This window comes from Antedon bifida, chromosome 10, assembly GCF_963402885.1.
Source record: "Antedon bifida chromosome 10, ecAntBifi1.1, whole genome shotgun sequence".
NCBI lineage: Eukaryota > Metazoa > Echinodermata > Crinoidea > Comatulida > Antedonidae > Antedon > Antedon bifida.
The window spans coordinates 14053116-14065650 of record NC_136235.1 but is presented as its reverse complement, the minus strand read 5'-3'; the positions used below and the strand labels follow the sequence as shown (position 1 = coordinate 14065650).

General features: G+C 34.8%; 1 long non-coding RNA gene across 1 annotated transcript; it reads right to left on the bottom strand.

Annotated features, from left to right (window-relative positions):
- Nucleotides 1–9929: 9929 nt before the first annotated feature.
- On the bottom strand, nucleotides 9930–11915 carry LOC144854156 (uncharacterized). Its single transcript, XR_013614518.1, has 3 exons — nucleotides 11567–11915; nucleotides 10647–10675; nucleotides 9930–10213 (listed from the first exon to the last, which is right to left on the bottom strand). It is a non-coding gene; the product is annotated as an uncharacterized LOC144854156 (long non-coding RNA).
- Between the last annotated feature and the right edge of the window lie 620 nt (nucleotides 11916–12535).

The following is a 12535-nucleotide window of genomic DNA, read 5'->3' as shown; positions in this document are numbered from 1 at the left end:
AACATGTCTGGACCATCTCCTGTTCGATTTAATGTAAGTTATTCTACAATTAACCAGATTCAATTATGTGAAGGGCCCACGGTCAGCTTGGTTAATAAAGTTTGGAAGAGTACTTTTAAGTATGTTAGGTGTTTACCTACAGCGCTGATACATTTTGAAAGAATAGGAAACGGGTGGATGGCCAGTGTGAGTGTGTACCTTCAGCAACATGTTCAGAATACATTCATACACCTATTAATGAAGTGTAACGCCTGTCTGCATCAGGATAACAAATTCGATATTGGCTGTGTGCGATTTGTTCACTCACAGATTTGTTATTATTTAAAGGTTTACAGTTATTACAGCCTTTATTTCGCTGGGTGGTGTGTTTAACTTTCTCTGTTCTAATGACTTACAGGGACAGGGCTTTCTAAATGATATCAAAGACAGGCGTAAAGGACAACATTTAGTAACATTTTGTATTATTTCACAGCTTGGAACTATTCAGATTGCTGCCAAACCAACTTTCCGTGTACGCCTAGGAATCGACAAAAACGGAAAAACTGCTCCGGGCAGTCATCGCTTTTTTGGCGTGGCTGATTTGTTGTGGTTTTCGACTGCTAATAGCGCTAAAGTTCTTGGTTCCACAAAATATTTTCAATTTAAGTATTCGGACAGACCAGATGTTGGTGGTGGTAAGTGTACGATAATAAGGCGACCACATTGACAATGTTTCTTTCATAACATTAAACATCCTTATCAAATCTGAATTATGTTTATTATGATTGTAATATCGGTAAAGTATCAACAATTTGTCCTGTAACATAGAGAAGTTGTAGATACAGGAACACATGTGTATCATAACGATGACTTCCTCGACCAAAACAACTTTCGTTGATACACTTTACATGTGATCGATATATTACGTTGTAATAAACAGTGTGTCTATGATTCTTACAAACATGAATCGGCTGATTGTAATTACTCTATAACTCTTACACTGTACTTGTAGATTTATGTCGATCTGGTTACACACCTTACGAAGAAACGTGTTACAAAGTGTTCAACGGCACGCTAGAAACTTGGGATGCAGCAAAGGCGGCCTGTGAAGCAGACAATGCGCAATTAGTCATGGTTGAAGATACGTTTGAACAGCAATTCCTTCGCGGCCTTGTTCCAGCACTCTCTCCATACAAATACTGGATTGGGCTAAAAGACGTTGGGGTGAGTCGGAGATCCCACGTCACTATATAGTAATCACCGTAATGAACTGACCATGCACAGTAAACGAGAAAGGGGACGTAACTTCGACAGGGCAAGTCTATGATTAATCACATGACATGCCGTTTATTATACCCCTTATGACTTTTCAATTATAACAATATATATGTTCTAGGGTACTGATACTTTCGAGTGGACAGACGGGTCATCGGCGTCTTTTACAAAATGGCTACCAAACAGACCCGGAACAAGTGTGACCGAAGACTGCGGAGCTGCGGCTTTTGTTGACGTATACGATACCAGGGATGTCAGTACTGATCTTGGTGACTGGGACATTATGGACTGCACCGCTATCCTGCCAGCTATCTGCGAGTATCATATGTTAGATTTTGAATACGGTACGCTAAATCCATGGTTCTTAACATACTGCAAAAAGACTGTGTTTCTGCAGCCAAACATTAACCGATAAAACTAACTTAACCGATATTTAACCGATGTGGAAACGGTGTTTAACTGATTCCGCTCCAGAAAAATTAACCGATAATTATCGCTTTCAAATCGGATAAATTTTGGCATTAGCACGCAACGTAACACGGACGCGTGTGTAATGCATACATCTGACCAATATCGAATAAATGCAATAATGTTTTAATCTTTGACCTAAGGACAAATGGTTTAGAACAGTTACAACTGCAATTTTGTAATAAAGTAGCACACAAACATTGAAAATGGGTTTCAGCAAAATAAATATGGATTTCCATTGTAATATACTTTTTTCTTCAGATGAGGGTACACCAGAACCAGTACTAAGATATGCAAAAGAAGCTGTGATGAGGTACAGCAAATGGACCGAATCTCAGACAGACGTATGTCATTATGATGAGGGATCTAGCCAGACGTGCGATGCTTGCGTGGCTGGTGCTCATAAGTGTGAAAACGGAAAACATACTGTGTGTGTCAGTGATCCTAGTAAATGCCCAGTTCCAGGTAAGTTTGGAATAAAGAGTCCTGACGGTATAGCTAATATATCACATTTTTATTTGGCTTATGAATCAAATTCTGTGTCAACACTGATGCGTAACCTATATAAAAAAGAGACAATAATTCCTAAAATTCTGACTATAGGCCTATAGTATATATAATATAATGTTGGTAAACACTCTCCGGGCACTCCGATCCCTTCCCATTTTATCATCCTAATATGGTTTGGTTTCTATCCATGTGACTTTTAGCAATTTGTCGAAGCATCAACACGACATCAACAAGATATTTTCCACACAATCTAATTAATCGATGAATAAGGCCTTGTGGATTGCGTTTGCTTTTAATGTATCGATGTTTTTTAAAATTTATTTATTTCAGATTATTATGACCAGGGTTTTGTCATAACTAAGAAGTTGGATGATCCGGATAACGACGTCATTTTTGCTTGTAACCCTTCAGTTGGACGTCTATTAGACAAGGTTGTTCCGTCCTGCTATGTACAAGATAATCCACCAGATGGACGCTGGAAAGGTAAAACAATGAGGATTGTTTTCATAATGTCCATCAAAGAATATCACTGACCTGAGGCTGGCTGATATATCAAAACACACGAACTTCCATACTTAGAACATAATTGGCACGGGTCATCATACACATCGATATGCAAGAGGAATTTCTAACTTGATAAATCGAAAAGTAATAGGCCTAACACTGACATTTTCTCCCGGAGATCCCGGATTTGCAGAGAACTAGCAATGAATTGTTAGGCCTAGGCCTAGATTTATTTTGTCAATACATCCTGCCTTGAATGCCTAGCGGCCACACATATTTTCCAATTAAAAAAAAAGGCACATAAATGAAACATTGCATTATTTTATTAATATTTTCTTTTTTCAAGATGAAAAATCTATCCCAGTACTATTACCATTACAATATGTATAAAAAATTAAATATGTTTCAATAGCTCTACCAATGAACCTACACAATGTCATTGGATCTGACCAACTCACAGGACTTATCTATGGCATTCACATGGACATGCGCAGTTACATGCGCAGTAAAGATCATGGTGCGACGTGGGTGTTTATCAGTAAAGACGCCTGGGACTCTTTGACAAAAAGTTTGCCGGACTTCAAGACGGCTGGAACTAGTGAAGACAACTGGCTGTGTGAGTTTATATCATTATTTAGCTACCACTAAGGTTTCACGGTCATGTACGTCCAATGCGAGTAATTTGACCAATAACAAGCGACGCCTAATCTGAACTGTCGCTTGTGATTGGTCAAACTTGAGCTACCTGTCTTTGCTTCAGTGTTTTAAAAACTGAAATATTTACACTACAGTGTATTGTTTTTAAGTGCGACAATCTTTTAAAAATGTTAAAAATGGGCTGACCATTGAATAGAACGAAATAACCAGTAGAACTAATCAACTGTAATATACTTGTGATAATGATGATTAGTTTTTATGCTACTGTGCTTATTTAACACATTTCTATCTTTTCAACAGATGATGACAGTGGCTTGAAGTATAATGGAGTTTTGAAAATGAAGAAAGACTGCTGCTAAATCATGACAGTTCAGCGGCCCGATTCTAATTCAGATTTCCGTCCTGTTGTGGTTTTTAAATTCAATCGAAAATGGAACTTTGAAATTTACAATTTATATTTAATTGTTTTAATTGTAATATGTTTGGTATTTGCATTGCTAATTTTGTATTGTTCTTAAATATTTTGAATGTTTTGACCTAGTGTAATACTATTAATGGCGATTCGGACTAATAATAATAAAATTTGTTTTTTGTCACGCATGAAGTTTCATACATATACAAAATCCTGTTTTGAAAAATCAAATTGCCGGGCCACTCGTGGCGCTACGTAAAAATAATAAGAATTATATCAATTAAGAATATTTATATTTGTAGTTAGATTTTGTACATACTTAATATTTATTATTATTGTAATTACACTATAGTTATTGTTATTTATCTTACGTGTAATGAAATTTAATAATTCGTATTTTAAATCCTAAAAAATGTATTTAAAATTGTAATTGCGTAATTGTTTTTACTAAATTATAATTTGCTTAATATTGTTTATTATTCGAATGAAATATGGTTGTCAGTGTAGCAGACCAAAGCACTTTTATTCTAAAAACCAAGATAATCACACATTCCTACATAGTTAAAGTCACTTGTTGCGCATGCGCGTATCAAACTGTAATATGTATCTGGATCAGACTGTATCGTTGACGTACAAACACCATTGCTAGTTGTCGCGTACGTTGGTCAGGGGTCAGGTGCAAGAAGATCAATTATAAACGAAGGGCGCTTATCAACGTCAATGATGTTCAATTTATTCTTCTTAATCATGAGAGGCATACGTCGTCCGATATGTGTTCAGTCTGGCGCTGATATAATTAGAATATATAACATGCAAATGGCTTAAATTTCATTTCACGTTATGTGTTATCATGCTCGGTAAGAATTTGTACAATCCAGCGTATGGTTGAATTGAGTGAATATTTAGCCTTACGTATAGTAGATAAAGCATATCTTTGATCGAGTACAGGTCAAACTCGGTGCTTTCTGAGTTGGCCGAAGGCCTTACTAAGCCTGTAATAGTGCAACTTGCCGGTTATTGAGTAACGTCAACAACACATATGGGCTATGTGAATTATGCGGATTAAACTACAGGCCTATTAATAATAAAGTGCACAGCCTATATTTTAGTAACGTCACTACAGTAAAAGTTCTCATATTAGAAACATATTGAGGGCGGTCGCTTTTTCCGTGACCTAACGTGCTACGGCCTATGTCATCTTCTAAATCATCGAATTTGAGTTCACGAAAACATAAAAAGTTACCGTGTTTAAATTAAATAAATATTTTATTAATGCTAATTGTTAAATGGTGTAGTGAATTGAAGGAGATGATTATTGATTACGAACTGTATCTAGGTAACTTAAATTATTTATTTCAACTGTATCTTAGTTACAATGTAAACGTAATTTAACGCTCAAATAAAGTTGTCGAAAAAACATTGTAGGCGTATTTTCCTATTATGTACATACATAATACACATACATGCGCGTACATATTTTAGTCTTTAACAACAAAACTGACATGGCTATAAAAACATGAAGCTGTAGATTTTTATGTAAGCAAACACCATATCTCATCTCAAAAACAAACTATCTGTTTGAAAAATATTTATTCGGGGCCGGTGCGGCCACACACGCCAACTACCATAACCCCTCAGAAACCGTGAGAGGATTGACCACGAAGGGCGGAGAATTGTGTTAATTAATGCTACCGACACTTAACAACTTTGAATGGCCTCGACTACAAACTCGGGGTGATTAAAATTAGAACGATTATTTTTCAGAAAAACTGTGGGTGGTAAACGTGTAAATGGAATAGCGTAACCCTTATTTAAAATATCAATCACAAACAAAGGTGGATTAAGGTGTTCTAACCAAAAATCTCTACAGCGGCGCAAACGGCCTGTGACTCCGGGAAATTCAGAGTCTAAACTAGTCTCATATTCGTAATTGTTGTCAAAAATATCATAACTGTCATCAATACTTATCTGGTTAATGCTTGTTTCCTCCTCCTTCTGCTTGCTGCGAACTGCTTGCCCGTTGAGGGCATTGGTACTGGATGTGGCCAACTTGGCCGCATCCCCAGCAAGCCTGGTAGCTGCGGTTAGCACGGGTTGCTGTTGGCGCCTGAAATCCTGGGAGAGCTCCCGGTGTGACGGACTGAAAACAAAAATTGCCACGTCCTCTGCTGCCAATAGAGCGCCTACGTTTGCGCTCCCGCTCTCGCCGTTTAAATTCCGCTTGACGTACCGCTTTAGACAGGCGCTTGTCATCATCGGAATCGCTAGCAAGGTCGTCAGACACGTATGCCTGTATGGTATCCCAACCTTGCTTGTCGGCCATTTTGACAATTTGTTGGCGTTTGTCAATAAACCTAATACCTTCGTTGAGCAGCTCCCTCGCCTTTTCAATCTGATCGTTGTCAATGTTAGACACGGCCTCTTCTATCTTCTCCTTTAATTCCTCGTTGTGCATGAACTGGTGCCTGCAACCTTCCCTTTTAAACTGCGCAGGCGCTGACCTAGCACGTTTCACCGCTGAACTCAGCTGGGAATACGACTCCTCGGCAATCTCCCTTTTGAATTTGCTCAACTTAGCATCAAGAACAGCAGATATCTGGTTAATGTCCAAGTTTGGAGACGCAGCAATGTCAACGTAACCCTGGTCTCCAACTACGCCCTGTTCTGAATCCATAACGGCACAAAAGGAAAACGCGAACTGGTGTAAAGAACTTAACAGTGTGACGTGTTGACCGCGAATGAATAAACATACTCCCTTTCCCACTACACCTGTACTAGTCCATTTGCATAACAACACACGGCATACCAAACCGTGTCGTACAACTACGATGAGATATAAATTCTCTTCTAAACACGTAACGAAGAGAATTACTAAAAAACTATACATGGCAAATTGTAGATAGCCACACTGAGGGCGTGTTATTTCATATTTTCGCACATGAAGATTAAGTATATCGATTTCCCTGACAATCAACATGCATGTTCTTTTTTGTATATACCTATCTGGAAAACACTTTCTGGACGCTGCAAACAAAATAACTCATATACAAAGTCAGGTTCCCAACACGACGCAACACAAAGAAATAAATAATTTGACCAACGACGACGCGTGGATTTGAAATACCATCTCATGACCACTGATCCGGAGAAAATGTTATTTTTCGAGTAACAAAACAACTTGGAGGCGCACGATGGAGAAAGAAAGAGATCATGCTGGAGATCATGGAATGAAGCTAAAGCTAAAGTTAGAAAAAGAACTGGATGAAGAGAACATCTTGTAGCCTTATGGGACAATCGGTCGAAAAAGGATATTGTTAAACATGTATTGTCCCCCAAAACCTGAAAAATAAAGACTAACAAAATCAGACTTTGAAAAGTCTATTGTGCAGTTTTAATAAAGTTATATAATTATTTCACTTATGAAAAGACAAAGGAAACGGTTAATTTTAAATTACATTTTTTCAGGAAAATATATATATATCTTTTTCGATCCAGTTTTTGGTCAAAGTGAATAACCATTATGTGACATTAAAATGGCATATTCAACAAAAAATTAAATAACAAAATATAAATGTACGGGGACAATATATTTTTAAGTAAGGTAATTTCCAGGAAATGGTGTTTAGAGACAATCCAGTGACATTGATGGTACTCGATATATGGACGTCTAGATCCACAAGTTTAAAATTGTCTTTGTTTTCTTTTTCCTTCCTCTAGAATTTTGAGTAAATATTGCTACGAGTATAATTAACCAACAGTTAACGTAGCTAATTATTTTCAAATTGCTTACACAGTATGATGTTTTGGTGGTATTCTAAAAATGGGTTTATTAATTAAAAATAATAATTTTAAAAAAAAATCTGGTCTTAAAAATACTGTTTTATTGTGCTTTTGTGCATATAAGTACTTATTGTCAGTCTTAATTATGTATTAAATTAATTTGAATAAAATATAGCGTTAATATTAAAAAATCGCAACAAAATAGCTGTTGTGGAATCGGTGAGAGTAAATGATAAACACGTTGTTGCAATATATTTGTCATTATTGTGTAGTGTTAGTATTATTCAACAACTGTGTGTGGATCTCTAAAAGAACGAACACTATTACACTAAATAGATATAGTATTCAACACATACTTCAAAACATACATAATCTCTGATGATAAACAATAATAAAACTACCCTCTCTATAGTCGGGATTATGTATCAGATAATGTCAGAGAGATGTAATAAGCCGCTATATAATATCATTGGATAATGTACGGGGTAGTCATGGCACTCCATATAAAAAATATTGGAACTACCCCCTCAAAAATAGTAGAAAGAAGTAGACCACGTACGCCGACTCAAATCAAACGGCATGATAACGAGCGATGCCTAGAGATATGAAACTGCTTAAACAAACAATTATATATAATTCAAACGGGGCAACAACACGCAGACTCCCGGCACAACATATTAATTGTTGACTATAATTCAAACTCACCATAAAGGGTTCCAAATAACAATATCGATTATAAAAACTGCATAAATATCTCACACGATACCATTAAATATAGATCAGCCTTTCTATGCGGCCCGCTTAATAAAGTATGATCATGCATTATCAAAACTCTAAGCTCTAAACTTATCCAGTATAATGTAAGTTTATTAAGTTATTAATTCTGCATTTTTTAAGGAAATAAAATACTACTAAAGTTTACTTGTGTGTGGTTATCAAGTACAATTTTGTTGTGTCTATGTGCATAACATACTATATTGTCAGGCCAAAGTGAATGAGATTAATTTTAATACTAGCGTTATTTTTAACCTAAAAATTAAGCCACGCATAGTTTTTTTTCCTATTGTACACACACACACAACATGCATGTACATATTTTATTCTACAAAACTGTGTCTGCCATGGTAAAAAAGTTAAACATGCATCCGAGTCGAGTTAACGCCAAAACAATTAATGCTTGGCAAAAACGACAGAGGGCGTGTTATTTAAAATATTTCCGTTAAAGAAAGATTATAATAATCTTCACCGTCACCGATATATCGATTTCTCTGAAAATTAATATGCATGGTCTGTATATATAAAATCATGTTCCGAATATGAGCACTGTTTCTATAATTTGACAGTATGATTTATATATAATTTACACAGTGCTACGCAACACAATTGATTTACATATACACAATATTATTTAAAAACCGTTGCGTATTGAAGTTAGAATTTATTCTGACTAGTTAAGCCTCCACTGATTGTGAGGGCGTTTGTTGTATGAGAGAATGTATCTGGTGGGTGAAAATCTGCGATAATACCATATATGGCTCTGTGGTCTAGTGGTATGATACTCGCCCTGTAAGCGATTTGGTTCGAATCCCGCCAGAGACATTTTTTCATACAACTAAAAATACGGAACTTTCGCCGATGAGCTATGCTCGACGCGATTATAAGATCCGAATATGAGCACTGTTTCTATAATTTGACAGTATGATTTATATATAATTTACACAGTGCCCAAGCGAAGGTGCGCGTAATGAATGAACTAGGTAGAATTCCAATTAATTACTATCAAATATTGAGAATGATCAAGTATTGGATAAAATTTTTTGATAAAACTATAAATAAAATAGTAAAGGAAAGCAACAATAGTATTCTGCAAAACACAAATGAAACTTCTTAAAACTATGAATACATTACCAACATTAACAAAAGAACAACAAAATAAAATTGAAGGGCCAATTACTTATAATGAACTTTTAGAGGCTCTTAAGAGGTCACAAAATGGAAAGTCACCTGGTATTGACGGCTTTAGCTATGAGTTTTTTAAGTTCTTTTTTGCGGATTTAGTTTCCTATCTTTTGAGAGCTATTAACGAGTCGTATAACTCAGGTCAACTGTCAATTTCCCAAAAGTCAGGAATAATTACTTTACTGCCTAAGGGGGATAAACCCCGAGAGTATCTAAAAAACTGGAGACCTATTACCCTGTTAAGTGTCACTTATAAACTTGTTTCTTCATGTATTGCAGAACGAATAAAATCGGTCCTTGATATACTGATTAGTGAACAACAGAAAGGATTTATTAATGGGAGATATATAGGCGAAAATACAAGACTTATGTATGATATTATGCAAATTTGTGAAAAGAAGAAAATTCCTGGTCTGCTTTTACTGATAGATTTTGAAAAAGCGTTCGACTGCATTTCTCATACATTTGTTAACTGCGTTCTTAAACATTTTAACTTCGGACAATCCATTCAAAAATGGGTGAAAGTACTATATAAAGATGCAAGATCCTCAGTTCTTGTTAATGGCTTTCTCTCCGAATCATTCCTAATTGAAAGAGGATGTAGACAAGGGGATGGGTTGAGTCCATACCTGTTTCTTCTTTGCGCAGAAATTTTATCCTCAATGATATCTGAAAATAAACAAATTAAAGGAATATCAATTGCAAATCACGAGTATCGATTATCTCAGTATGCGGACGACACTGTATTGTTTCTTGACGGTAAAGAGAAGTCAATGCACGAAGCATTTAAGACTCTCGATGTATTTTCCAAATTTTCCGGGCTAAAAGTGAATGTGAACAAAACAAATGCTGTCTAGGTTGGTTCGTTTAAAGACCGAGGTGACTCAATATGCGAAAACTATAATATAAAATGGATCAAACATGGAGAGCCCTTTGTATCATTGGGTATTCGGTTCAGTACAAATTTAAATGAAATGGTAGATCTGAACTATGAAGACGCATATAAATCAATAAAAAATACAATGAGACATTGGTCAAAAAGAAACTTAACTGTTTTGGGAAGAATCACGGTAGTTAAGTCTTTACTACTGTCCAAACTTACCTATGTCCTTTCGACATTACCCGATCCCCCTGAAAAAGTAATAAAATCACTTAAGTCAGAACTATATCGTTTCATATGGAAAGGGGTGGATAGAATATCCAGAGATCAACTTATACAAGAAAAGAAATTTGGAGGCTTACGAATGGTCGATATAAATGCATATATTCAATCGGTAAAAATCACGTGGGTTAGACGGTTAGTAACGTCCAATGAGACGGGCTGGGCTCTTTTAGTTCCAATCGTGTTGAATATTCATAAAAAAAATTCGCGGATCAGCGAAGTTAATCAAATTAGCGAAGGTTAAGCCCTACAATGCATTTTGGCTGGATGTAATGAAGGCGTGGTGCGTATTCGTGAAACACAACATTCCTATGAGCACCGAATCGATATGTAGACAATCACTCTGGATGAATGACAATATTAAAGTCGGCGGAGAAAGTATCTTTTATAAAAACTGGAGTAATCATGGGGTGAATTTTATAAATGATTTAGTTGATAGACATGGAATAACTCCATTTAAACAATTTAGTAAACATCATAACCTTAACATAAACTTTCTTCAATATGAAGGCCTAATAAATGCGGTCAGACAACATACGTCTTTAAATCAAATTTCTCCAAAAGAAAATATAAATAGTCCATTACTACCTTTTAACCTTAGCGTAGTTATTAAAAATAAAAAAGGATCAAAGCTAATTTATAATACTCTAATCAATTCCAGAAAAAAACAATCGAAAGCTAAAATTAAGTGGGAGAAGGCATTGGATATACTTTATATGTTGATAAAGAGTGGGAAATTATTAATACCATGTCTTTCTCACTTACTATGTCCACACCACTAATCTGGTTTCAATATAAAATTGTGCATAGAATTCTAGGTAATAACTCCTTTTTGTTTAAAATTGGGAAAATTGACTCACCTTTATGTGCTTTATGTAAAGCAGAAACAGAAACCTTAATACATATTTTTGCACAATGCTGTGAAATTAAAATATTTTGGAGAAAGGTTAAACAATGGTTGAAATCATATTTTAATATAAATGTAATTATTAACCCCGAATTATGCCTTTTTGGAGTTAGAAAAAAAACATTTAAAGCCCTAAATACTATTTTACTAATTTGTCGACACTACATATATAGCTGTAAAATGAGAAAAATTAAGCCTAATATTGCACGATTCGTGAATGAGATTAAGTTACACGTTAAACAAGAAGAATATATTTTGAAAACTAAAGGGGAGCATCATACTTACTTAAACAAATGGAGTCCTTTCTTGTAAAAACATGAACTTATTGACTGGTAACTTTGCATTTAAAAAAAAAGACTTAGTATTGTTTTTTTATATAATGTTTTTTAATCTTGAATTATTTATAGACTTTTATCGTCTGTTTATTTAGTAAGTAGGCCTAATAACTATTTATTTGAATAAGAAAGTTATATGTTTAGTTAAATTATTTTTTTCAATTGAAATATGCTATAAAAAAAAAAAAAAATTTTGACAACAAATTATTTATAGATTTTGTTTTTAAGAGAAAAAAAAAAGTAGATTTATATTTATTACATTATGAAATTATTTATATTTTGTTCTTAAGAGAAATGTATATTGTATATTACTATTAATAAGAAAGTGTTATTATTTTAAGCTATTTTTTATTTTTTATGAAAGTGTTCAATAAAAAAAATAAATAAAAAAAAAAAAAAAAGTATTGGATAAAAATTTATAAAATGGAAAATAATAGATTACCAAATATATGCTACCAAACTCAAAGATCGTGGTCGGAAAATGGAAAAAACTGTTGGGCGTTCTTGATAATTTCGGTTGTGGTTATATGTGGAATAGTTTAATCAATGAAAACATTTTACCTTTTATCTCACAAAGAATTAGGGAT